Source organism: Podarcis bocagei (genome assembly GCF_964188305.1).
Source record: "Podarcis bocagei genome assembly, chromosome: 10".
Taxonomy (NCBI): Eukaryota; Metazoa; Chordata; class Lepidosauria; order Squamata; family Lacertidae; genus Podarcis; species Podarcis bocagei.
In genome coordinates this window covers 12,870,852-12,882,338 of record NC_138135.1, presented here as the reverse complement: position 1 = coordinate 12,882,338, position 11,487 = coordinate 12,870,852, and the positions used below count along the sequence as shown (strand labels likewise).

General features: G+C 44.9%; 1 long non-coding RNA gene across 1 annotated transcript; it reads left to right on the top strand.

The window, feature by feature from the left end:
• Positions 1–961: 961 nt before the first annotated feature.
• On the top strand, positions 962–3,748 carry LOC308596905. The gene is made up of 3 exons (XR_014012728.1): positions 962–1,133; positions 1,574–1,821; positions 3,623–3,748. It is a non-coding gene; the product is annotated as an uncharacterized lncRNA (long non-coding RNA).
• The last annotated feature ends 7,739 nt before the right edge of the window (positions 3,749–11,487 follow it).

Genomic DNA, 11,487 nt, shown 5'->3' with positions numbered 1-11,487 from the left:
TTTCTTTGGCGATCCCTCATAGCCAAGTAAGATTGTCTTCCATAAACACGGTCTTAACAGTGAGTCCGTAAGTGATTGTGGAGGCTAATTCTGGATCCACAGGTCCTTCCACAGTGGGGACATAGGTTTCCGGTTGGGAGTTGATCACGGTGAGGGTTTGCCAAACGTGCCCTCCTCTTAGCCCGTTTCTCCCTTTCATCCTGAGTTTGAGCACCTTTGGTAAAGACTGTTCTCTAATTGGAGCTCTCGCAGGCCAGTGTTTCCCAGTTGTCAATGTTTATACTACATTTTTTAAAGATTTGCCTTGAGAGAGTCTTTAAACCTCTTTTGTTGACCACCAGCATTACGCTTTCCATTTTTAAGTTCAGAATAGAGGAGTTGCTTTGGAAGATGATAATCAGGCATCCGCACAACATGACCAGTCCAGTGTTGAAGAAATGTAGGATGTGACAGTCACAGGCCCTTGAGCCTTGCCTCACTTTCTATTCCCTTCACCCTACCTGATGATGGTGGTAGGAACAAAAACTGGGGAACCTTTCTATAAGGCAGGGAAGGCGAACACATGGGTCTAATTCCACCTTGCAGTTGGCCTCTGAGAGAATTTCAGCCATCTACAACTATTACTATGTACGGTGTCAGGTGTGGAGCAGGTAAATTATATTGTTGTGAGCCACACTGAGATCTATGGACATAGGGCAGTACACAAATCTTAACAACAACACAGCTGAAAGGCCGCTTGTGGGCAATTGTCTGGTTTTGCAGGGAATCGCCCAGTCAGTGGCATTTGTAAAGCCCTGTTCAAAGTGCCATGCAAAGGGCTCTGCAAGGCCTGATTGTCAGCTGACTGTCATGTGTTGCAAAGCACATCATGAGACCCGGCAACACTGCAAGGTTTGCAAGCTCTGCCTCGCTTACCAGGGCCTTGAGAAGGTCACACAAAGCCTCCACGTGATTTCACAGAGCTCTCTTGAGATGCTGTGGGACCTTCGCGAGATTTTCTCGAACCCAGAATCCGCCACAAAGCTTCTCTGGAAGTGGAAGCAGGGAGCACACCAGTAGAGGTTACCCTTGGATTCTGTCACCTGAGGCATCTGCCTCAGTTTACCTCACGGACTGGCCGGCCCTGAAACCAGGTAAGACCTTCTCAGGGAAATGCTACAAATCGCAACACAGCTGAATACTGCATACCCGAAAACTTAGTATTCTGATCCACCATCGTTAATGTAAATGTCTTCTGCGTGATCAAAAATAACAGGAATCTTGGCTAGCGTGAGGCACGTTCTTCCTTCTTTTATTTGGGAGAAGTATAATTTACAGCTTTAAACATCAAACATCCTGAAGCGATTTCTGTCTTAATTACTGCACTGCTATAAACGCACGCATGGGATACTTTACAAGGAATCAGGGATGTCCCAATATATGTTTAAAGAATATCAACAGTCTCTTTTCCTGCATTCTACAAGATCGAAATCTGCTTAACAGGGAGCAATCCCAGAGAAGCGGTGAAGTGTGAATATTTATTTATTCACTGTGCTAATGTCTCGCCTACTGTTCTTTTGATAAACTGAAACAGGGTTTCATTTGTGATAAGGCGCTGAGCCCCAGATTCTGCTTTTGGCACCGGTCTCCAGCCCCAGGAAACGGAAGCAAATTGAAAGAGGAGAGCAGTTCCTTTCGCATGTCTTGGAAAAGAAGCAGGGAAATTACTCAGGGTCCAAATGAGGAGCCACAGTCATTTACTTACGAGGAGCCACAGTCAGTAATTTACATTGGCTTGTCTACATTTCATGCTGAAGACGGGAAGAAGCTCTCTCTATCCATGTAGGTGTGCTTGTGAAAGAGTGTTGTTGTTGTTGTTGTTTAGTCATTTAGTCGTGTCTGACTCTTCGTGACCCCATGGACCAGAGCACACCAGGCACTCCTGTCTTCCACTGCCTCCCACAGTTTTGGTCAAACTCGTGTTCGTAGTTTCGAGAACACTGTCCAACCATCTCGTCCTCTGTCGTCCCCTTCTCCTTGTGCCCTCCATCTTTCCCGACATCATCAGGGTCTTTTCCAGGGAGTCTTCTCTTCTCATGAGGTAGCCAAAGTATTGGAGCCTCAGCTTCACGATCTGTGAAAGAGTACACTTGTCAATTTGTACATAAATTCATAGGATTGTAGAATTGGAAGGGACCCTGAAGATCATTTAGTCCAACCCCATGCAACGCAGGAATATGGAGCTGTGTCCAATATGGAGATCAAACCTGAAACCTTGGCGTTATCAGCACCCTGCTCTATCCATCTGATCTATCCAGGTCTAGCCTTAACTCTTGGTGTACCCAGATGCACATACTTTACACTCATCGAATACCTGAATAACTGTGTACAATTCAGCTTTTTTTGTCGTTGGACATTAGACTGTACAGTTATCAGATGTAATGCTATTTTATAGCAAATCTATACAACTCTCCATAGACATCTGAAGGCAGCCCTGTACCGGGAAACCTTTAATGTGTAATGTCTCATTGTGTTCCTTGGACTCCTATGGAGTCCTATGGACTCACTGTTAAAACAGTGTTTATGGAAGACAATCTTACTCAGCTACGAGTGATCGCCAAAGAAGAGGAGGAGGAGGAGGAGGAGGAAGAAGAAGAAAATGATGATGATGATGAAGAAGAAGAAGAAGAAGAAGAAGAAGAAGAAGAAGAAGAAGAAGGCGGCCTGATGGTCTGACCGAATATCGAGCAGTTTGCTCTCTTTGAATCCTCCACGTGCCTCAGCATCTTCATAAGAGCAGCACATCACATTACCAGCAACCTTCATTAATTCAGGGGAGGTGCCAAAACAGAGTCTCTCTCTCTCTCCACCTCTACATTAGTTTCTGCTATAACCTCGTGTCAATTTGAGCCCCGGCTATGTATTGCAAGGGGCTTCTGATCTTATCTGGGGCCCACTTGAAAGCAGAAGGCAAGCTCCAAACTAGCAGATTGCTTGTTAAATGGCATCTGCCAGTGGGAAACCCACCAGTCTTCTTTGGGCTATAAAGGCTGCCTCTGGGCTTCCATGTAATGAGGTGCCATTTCTGAGGATTTTGGGTTCCTGAAGCAGTCTCGAAGTTTGTTCGCCTTTTTCTTTGGGGGAGGGCACACATTCTTTTTTATTAAAAAAACAAAACAAAAACAAAAAACCAGAGACATTTTGACAGCAAGTAAACTAAGCAGCAGACAGGACACCAAATTAGCAAGGCAGAAAAGGAATGGGCTTGGTTAAGTAAAGTGCTGAACGGTATCGCAGCTAAACTCAAATACAGTGGTACCTCGGGTTACATACGCTTCAGGTTACATATGCTTCAGGTTACAGCCTCCGCTAACCCAAAAATTGTGCTTCAGGTTAAGAACTTTGCTTCAGGATGAGAACAGAACTTGTGCTCTGGCGGCGCGGCAGCAGCGGGAGGCCCCATTAGCTAAAGTGGTTCTTCAGGTTAAGAACAGTTTCAGGTTAAGTACGGACCTCCGGAACGAATTAAGTACTTAACCCGAGGTACCACTGTACTAGCAAATAGATGGGCATTTTTGCAGTTTTAAGTGTGTGGCTGTTCCATTGGTATTAATTTCCTCCCCATTTCTGTGCATTATTGCAGAGTATTGCGAATTAACGATGTCAATCAACATTTGATGATCTCCTTCTACCGGTCCACAATAGAAAGTGTCCTTTCATACTGCATCATGGTGTGGTACGCTGGTTTGACATCAACTGATAGGGGGTGGTGAATACAGCACAAGATATTATGGGCTGTCCTGTGAATCTGCTGGATGACATCGCGGAAGAACGTTGCCTCAGGAGAGTGAGGAAGATTCTCAGGGATGATTCACACCCTGGCCAGCACTTTCTTGATCTCCTGCCCTCGGGCAGAAGATATAGAAGCCTGATTAGTCGCACCAACAGGGTAAAGAACAGCTTCTATCTGTGGGCTGTTAGGGGCTGCTGAATGAAAAGATAACAACAGGGCAACTGACTTTCGGGTTTGGTGGGTGTGCGTCAGTAAACAAGAGGAATTGAGACTAAGATAGCTGAGTGGGGGGTGCTCGTGTAATATCACTGTATATAAGTTGTACAGGTGACAATAAAGTATTTCAATTATTGGAGGAATTGCACTGTATTTGCCTTTTCCTGTGTGCTTACTGTTTCCATGCTGGTCTCTTTATTTACGTTGTTGTTCTGCTTACTTGTAAAAAGGAAGGAAGGAAGGAAGGAAGGAAGGAAGGAAGGAAGGAAGGAAGGAAATAATATGAGCCCTGCCGGATTGGGCCACTGGTCCTCTAGTGAGGAGCTGTTAGCAGATCCCTCTTCCCCTCCCAGGATTGCAATTCCCAGAGTTCCCTGTGAAGACAGATGGATTGTGAAATCACACCAGGAATTGGAGCTCTGTGGGGTGTGTGTGTCCTAACAGCTCTCAGCACCCTTGACAAACTCCAGCTCCCAGGATTCTTTGAGGAAGCCACAACTGGTTAAAGCATACCCCTCAATTGCCCTGTTTTCAGTGGGACATTCAGACTCACAGAAGCCAAACCTGGCTTCTGTTTGGATCCTGAAATACCCCATTTTTGGGTCTGGCGTGGCACCTCGCGTCAGAGCACCAAAGCAAAAGACTCTCACTCTGGAGCTTGGCAGCAGAGTTCTTATTTTCTTATGGCAATGCACTTGTAATACTTTGAAGTCAAGACCAACCTGCTCCTGATATTTCTGAGCCTCCCCACTCTGCATCAACATATTAGAATTCGTAGTGCAGAGAATAACTCGGGGGGCCCCTGGACAATATATCGAAGGCTGAATTGTCATTATTAGAGCAAGAGAAAGCAACCCTTAATAACTGTGTTATCTGCCATCCGATCTTCAGAAGCAAAAAATAGATTCATTTGCTCAAAGGTCACAGGGTCAGGGAGAGAGAAGCGGGCGCAACAGAAAAGCAGATTGATCCCATGGATGAAACGGCACAACTGAGCTGAGAGGCGGCGGGACTAAATGGGGGAATTTCTAATCTAAACTCCCCATGAGAGAAAGGAGAGCTGCGGACCAGGAAGTTGGAGTGCCTGCAAGGAAAGTAACGAGGTAACATGGCAGGTTTGCTGTAGATTTGGGGGGGAGGTGGAGAAAGAGGCTTTTTGCACAAAATTTGAGACTCTAGATCCCTGTCTGCTGACAGTGGGGGAGGCACTATGGGTACTAGTGAGTACAACAAGCCCATGTCATGGTGGAGCAGGAACATGAGTGAGTGCAGTTTCAGCCCCCCCCCCCCAAAGCAGGAACAGTGACATCATCTGCCAGAATGCTGGGTTAACAGATGAATTCACCTTGCTCTGGCAAGTGCATGAGGTGATGATGAGTCCCTTAAGTTGGCTTTGCAAATGGTGTAAACAGGAACGGTTTGGTTTCTTAGATCACGGACTGCAGTTTCTTGAAGATGGACTTCTGGCAAGCGATGGGCTGCACCTCACAACGGTTGGGAGAAATGTTTTTGCCAAAAATCTCAGAAACCTCATCAGGAGGGCTTTAAACTGACTAATGTGGGGGAGGGAGACAGTGCTCCTGAAGGTAGGAGTCTATCAATTGATGAAGATGATCATCCAAATGTCATAGACCAAATGGAGCAAACAGCACGCAGACCTAGTGGTGGGAGGAAAAAATCCTTAAATAAGAGACACGGGGGAATGATTAATGGACTTCAATGTCTGTACACTAATGCGCAAAGCATGGGAAATAAACAAGTTGAGCTTGAGTTCTTGGTACAGCAAACTAAATATGACATAATAGGCATCACTGAAACCTGGTGGGATAAGTCCCACGATTGGAATGTAATAATGGGGGATACAATCTATTTCAGAGAAACAGACCAAACAAGAAAGGAGGAGGAGTGGTGTTATATGTCAGGGATGTGTATACCTGTGAAGAGATCCAAGATTTAGAACCTCAAAGCCAAAGTGAGAGCATTTGGGTCAAAATTAAGGGAGAGAAGAATAACAGAGATCTCATTGTGGGAGTTTACTATAGATCCCCAAGCCAAACGGAGGACATAGATGATGCCTTCCTGGAACAGATGGCCAAGCATGCAAAAGGAAGGGAGATAGTAGTAATGGGGGACTTCAATTACCCGGATATTTGTTGGATGTCAAACTCAGCCAAGAGCTTAAGGTCAAACAGATTCCTCACTGGCCTTGCAGACAACTTCATTGTCCAGAAAGTGGGAGAAGCAACAAGAGGAACAGCCATTTTAGATCTGGTCCAAACCAATGTTGATGAGCTGGTTAGTGGGGTAGAAGTGGAAGGATCATTAGGCGCGAGTGATCATGCTCTTCTGAAGTTTACTATACAGCGGAAAGGAGCAGCCAAGCATACTAGGACTCAATTTCTTGACTTTAAGAAAGCCGACTTCATAAAACTTAGGGAAGTGCTGGGTGAGATCCCATGGACAGTAATACTAAAAGGAAAGGGAGTTCATGATGGCTGGGAGTTTGTTAAGAGGGAGATAGTAAAAGCACAACGTCAGGCAATACCAATGAGACGGAAACATGGAAGGTGCCTAAAGAAGCCAGGGTGGCTATCTAAAGAACTTTTAACTGAGTTAAGATTAAAAAAGGATGTGTACAAAAAATGGAAAAGGGGGGAAACCACCAAAGAGGAATTCAAACAAATAGCCAGCACGTGTAGACACAAAGTCAGAAAAGCTAAAGCACAGAATGAACTCAGGCTTGCTAGAGAGGTTAAAAGCAACAAAAAAGGCTTTTATGGATATGTTCGTAGCAAAAGGAAGAACAAAGAAACAGTGGGGTCACTCAGAGGAGAAGATGGTGAAATGCAAACAGGGGACACAGAAAGGGCTGAACTCCTCAATGCCTTCTTTGCCTCAGTCTTCTCCGATAAAGAAAACAATGCCCGACCTGAAGAATTTGGAGCAAATGATTCAGCAAAGGAAACACAGCCCAGAATAACTAAGGAGATAGTACAAGAATACTTGGCTGGTTTAGATGTATTCAAGTCTCCAGGGCCAGATGAACTGCATCCAAGAGTGTTAAAAGAACTGGCAGATGTGATCTCAGAACCACTGGCAGTCATCTTTGAGAATTCCTGGAGAACAGGCGAAGTCCCGGCAGACTGGAGGAGGGCAAATGTTTTCCCTATTTTCAAAAAAAGGAAAAGAGAGGACCCAAATAATTACCGCCCAGTCAGTCTGACATCAATACCAGGGAAGATTCTGGAGCAGATCATTAAGCAAACAGTCTGTGAGCACCTAGAAAGGAATGCTGTGATCACCAATAGTCAGCATGGATTTCTGAAAAATAAGTCATGTCAGACTAACCTGATCTCGTTTTTTGACAGAATTACAAGCCTGGTAGATGAAGGGAACGCAGTGGATGTAGCCTACCTTGATTTCAGCAAGGCATTTGACAAGGTGCCCCATGATATTCTTGTAAAGAAGCTGGTAAAATGCGGTCTTGACTATGCTACCACTCAGTGGATTTGTAACTGGCTGACTGACCGAACCCAAAGGGTGCTCATCAATGGTTCCTCTTCATCCTGGAGAAGAGTGACTAGTGGGGTGCCACAGGGTTCTGTCTTGGGCCCGGTCTTATTCAACATCTTTATCAACGACTTGGATGATGGACTCAAGGGCATCCTGATCAAATTTGCAGATGACACCAAACTGGAAGGGGTGGCTAACACCCCAGAGGACAGGATCACACTTCAAAACAACCTTGACAAATTAGAGAACTGGGCAAAAACAAACAAGATGAATTTTAACAGGGAGAAATGTAAAGTATTGCACTTGGGCAAAAAAAATGAGAGGCACAAATACAAGACGGGTGACACCTGGCTTGAGAGCAGTACATGTGAAAAGGATCTAGGAGTCTTGGTTGACCACAAACTTGACATGAGCCAACAGTGTGACGCAGGAGCTAAAAAAGCCAATGCAATTCTGGGCTGCATCAATAGGAGTATAGCATCTAGATCAAGGGAAGTAATAGTGCCACTGTATTCTGCTCTGGTCAGACCTCACCTGGAGTACTGTGTCCAGTTCTGGGCACCACAGTTCAAGAAGGACACTGACAAACTGGAACGTGTCCAGAGGAGGGCAACCAAAATGGTCAAAGGCCTGGAAACGATGCCTTATGAGGAACGGCTAAGGGAGCTGGGCATGTTTAGCCTGGAGAAGAGGAGGTTAAGGGGTGATATGATAGCCATGTTCATATATATAAAAGGATGTTATATAGAGGAGGGAGAAAGGTTGTTTTCTGCTGCTCCAGAGAAGCGGACACGGAGCAATGGATCCAAACTACAAGAAAGAAGATTCCACCTAAACATTAGGAAGAACTTCCTGACAGTAAGAGCTGTTTGACAGTGGAATTTGCTGCCAAGGAGTGTGGTGGAGTCTCCTACTTTGGAGGTCTTTAAGCAGAGGCTTGACATCCATATGTCAGGAGTGCTCTGATGGTGTTTCCTGCTTGGCAGGGGCTTGGCAGGGGGTTGGACTCGACGGCCCTTGTGGTCTCTTCCAACTCTTCTATGATTCTATGATTCTATGATTCTATGATTCTAAGTTTGTTTCACAGAGGAAGTCGAATGAGGGAGAAATACTCATGCAGAGGCTAGATACTTCCTTCCTTCCCTTTTCTGGGGTTCCTGTTTCAGGCTAGCAGTTTAAATTACAACACTTTCTTTGCAAGACTCTGACTTCATAGAATCACCCCTGTAATGCAGGAATGTGCAGCTGTCTCTTACGGGGATCGAACCTGCAACCTTGGCATTTATCAGCACCATGCTCTAACCAACTACGCTATGTAGATGTGTTTCCAGTGGGAACTAAAGGTTGGCTGCAACTTACCTAGAGACTGCCCTGTATTGGTAAATTTAAATAATTTTGAACTGAGCCCAGAAAGTAATTGTTAGCCAGTGAAGTCATGCCAGAATTGGTGTTATATGTCTGGAGCATGTGGTCTTGGTCAACAATCTGGCTCCAATGACATATTTGAGCCTAGTTACAGGTAGGTAGCCGTGTTGGTCTGCCATAGTCAAAATAAAAAAATTCCTTCCAGTAGCACCTTAAAGACCAACTAAGTTAGTTCTTGGTATGAGCTTTCGTGTGCATGCACACTTCTTTAGATACACTGAAACAGAAGTTGCCAGATCCTTCAATATAGTGAAAAGGTGGGGAGGGGTATTACTCAGAAGGGTGGTGGGAATGGGAGATTGGCAGATAGCTGAGATGAGCCGGCAGCTGAATTGCAACTCATTACCAAACTCAAAACCATGGAGAGACCCGGTTTGAACAAAGACATTGGATTCTTATCTCATCATACATGACTAAGCCATTTTTCACATTCTCACCCCTTGCCTTTTCCTGGAAGACCTATTGCAGTCGTTAAGAGTCGTCAACCGGCTCATCTCAGCTATCTGCCAATCTCCCATTCCCACCACCTTTTCACTATATAGAAGGATCTGGCAACTTCTGTTTCAGTGTATCTGAAGAAGTGTGCATGCACACGAAAGCTCATACCAAGAACTAACTTAGTTGGTCTTTAAGGTGCTACTGGAAGGAATTTTTTTATATTTGAGCCTGACGAAAACACTTGTGGGGGGCAAAGCTGGCCAAACAGCTATTTGCAGTTTTGGACATTTCCTTGGAAGTGTGGGTACAGAGGCATTTGTGAGGGGCTCCTGCGCTTTAAAATGTTCCTCTAGAATGCTGTGTCCAGCATCGGAACAACTTAGGCCACATGAGGACATAGAGATCAAGCTTGCTAGCCAGTTAATGCATCCAAGGGACCTCAGCTAAAATTAAGATGGATTGCTGCTGACATGAGTTTACCAGGTGGCCAGTGAGTGAAGATGTCCAAAAAACTCCCTTGATAAAGAGATTGGGTTCTCCAAATGTGTTGGCATAATAAATCTTTGTGCGCCTGGTGTGTGTGGCCTGATCTACAGCTGTTTGTTGTTGTTGTTGCTGTTGTTTCCTTTTGTTCTATCTGCTGAAATGAGGAACTGGGTTTGTGTGTGTGTGTGAAATGTCCATTTGCCCCCTTACGAAAGAGGAAAGGCTAGTTGTCTTGTCCCATTTCTTTCTTTTTGTTCCCCTGGGTAACACCACTTGTCTTGAATCCTGGTTTTCAAACATCAATTCAAGAATTGGAAAATATACATCACTTGCTGCAGTTCCAAGTACCTTCTGTTCTTCTCAAGTTCATGCAACAAAGAGCAAAAACAAAACATATTGCAACAATATTGGTGTGATCGTATGCAGTCATAATCTTGGTGTGATCATAGGTGAGGATAAGAGAGAATTTAAATTCATTTCATTTTTAGTTTGCCTTTCATGAAATAATATGTGAACTCAAATGCTGTGATACTGAGATAAAATGTGCATAGAAGTGCATATATTGGCAAATATATTAGAGAAAATAGCATATGAAAATATGTCAGGAACTCTTGTGCTGAATTTGGTGGTGAAATATCAAGAGGAAACTGAATCTATGCCACAAAAACAGGTGAAGTCACCCCACAGAGATTTTGTTTGATCCTCCATCTTGATTCAAAATGGTGTCTGGCATCCAAAAGGGGACGATGTCCACTACCCCCACCTTGGTGACCCATGGGTCAAGTTTGGTGACTATATCTTGAGAGGCGGCCAAATATATGTCAAAAATCCATGCAGTCATTCCAAAGTCTCTCTTCACTCAGTCTGTCATCTTGATTCAAAATGGTGCCTGGCACCCAAACATCAAAGCAGGCACAACACCCCCACCTCAGGAACCCTTGCTCCAAGTTTGATGGAAAATATCTCAAGAGGTGACTAACCCTATTCGTAAAATGGCCAAAGTCATGCCAAAGTCACTTTTCCGGTTCTCCATCTTGATTCAAAATGGCCGCTGGCACCCAAACATCAACAAAGAGCATGGCCCCTAGCCTCGTGTCAAGTTTGGCAATGACGACTCAAGAGGTATATATAGTAGTCTCTTTCCAAATTATATACAGTCATACCTCCTGTTACGTTCGTTCAGGTTACGTTCTTTCAGGATACGTACTGCGGCAACCCGGAAGTAACGGAACGGGTTACTTCCAGGTTTCGCCGCTCGCTCATGCGCAGACACTCAAAATGACATCACACGCGTGCACAGAAGTGGAGAATCATGAACCGTGCACGCGCAGACGCAGGTTGCATTCTGCTCAGGTTGTGAACGGGGCTCCGGAACCGATCCCATTCGCAACCAGAGGTACCACTGTAGTAGACTCTACAACTGCCACCTCATGGTCAGAATTTGAGCCAAGGTCCTAACTCCCCCTGGCACCCATCTCCTGTGGCGCAAACACGGTCTGATGACAAGCAGCCCTTTGGCTTCTGGTCCATTTCCTCTTAGGGATGTGGCTCAAAACAAAACTAAAATATCTGAGGCAAAATATTATGTTACATTAGATTTGCTGGAGCACTTTTTTTCCTGATGTGAAAAGGCTCCA